Source organism: Kogia breviceps, chromosome 5 (genome assembly GCF_026419965.1).
Source record: "Kogia breviceps isolate mKogBre1 chromosome 5, mKogBre1 haplotype 1, whole genome shotgun sequence".
Taxonomy (NCBI): Eukaryota; Metazoa; Chordata; class Mammalia; order Artiodactyla; family Physeteridae; genus Kogia; species Kogia breviceps.
In genome coordinates, this window is record NC_081314.1 from 32,868,678 (window position 1) to 32,869,807 (window position 1,130).

The 1,130-nt window shown below is 32.9% G+C and overlaps 1 non-coding gene across 1 annotated transcript; it reads right to left on the bottom strand.

Annotated features, from left to right (window-relative positions):
- Nucleotides 1-216: 216 nt before the first annotated feature.
- LOC131757856 (U6 spliceosomal RNA) lies at nt 217-318 on the bottom strand. Its single transcript, XR_009336007.1, has one exon. It is a non-coding gene; the product is annotated as a U6 spliceosomal RNA (small nuclear RNA).
- Nucleotides 319-1,130: the final 812 nt, after the last annotated feature.

A 1,130-nucleotide genomic window follows, 5' to 3' on the forward strand; every position in this document is an offset into this window, starting at 1 on the left:
CATCTAGTAGATGTTTTGTATGTTCTTCAGGATTTACCACATAATCATGTCATCTGCGTATATTAAGAGTTTTAATTATTCCTTCTAATCTTTATACTTTTTACTTGCCTTATTTCACTTTCTTAAACTTCTACTAGAATATAGAACAGAAATGATGAGAGAGAATACCCTTGCCTTGATAATTCTCTTAAACGGAAAGTATAAACCCTTAAAGAGAAAAATGTGAAACCCCTCATAAATTTTCATGTAGTCCGGTACAAGTTTCCTGCTAGTTTTCTCTGTACTGTTCTAATATTAGCATATATGTTGTCAAAACAAGCACATACTTCCTCTGCAAATCTATGGTTTTCCTGAGGTCAGAATTTAGGATTGAGTCATCTTTCAAGTTCAGGCACCTAGAAGAATGCCTCAAACATGTAAGAAGTCCAAAAAGCATTTTTAAAACAAATAAATAACAAGATTGATTTTAAAAGAAAGGAGATTATTTTTAAGAGATAATTCTAATAAGCATAGGACCTTATTTCCCAAAGGATATCCCATCCAATACTTGTTCTGACAGAAAATGCGATGTACTTACTTTTTAAAAATATGTTTTTGGACAAATAAACTTGGGGGACTCTGGATTAAAAGAGAAATCAGACTGTAATAGAGTAGATGGTTTAGACCTACAACTCACTTGTAGAAAATTCTATGATATGTCTATATAACTAAATTCCTTTATAACCTCCATTTCTAATGATGGGTAGAAAATAATAATGTAAACTTTCTAGTTACAGGTAACTCAATCTTTTCCAGTTTAAAATCTTCTCACTCAATTTAAAGTTTAAAATCTTTCAAACCATTTTTCTCCTCCAGATTGTCTTCCATAATTTCCTTTCCAAAATGGTGTTTGGAATTGGAATTAAATGATTTCTGGGTGTTCTCTTGTTGAACTCTGATCACCTAAATCTGGGAACTGGCCTTTTTTCTAACTGCATCTGCTTCTCAAGGTGTAACTCATTGCCTGTTCTCCCAGCAAAATCAAAGCATTGAAAGCATCCCATCACCACTCTGAATCCCCTGCTTTTCAGCGAAAATGTCTTTCTGCTTTACTGTTTTTCAGATAGAATCACCTTGTCATTTACTGTGGT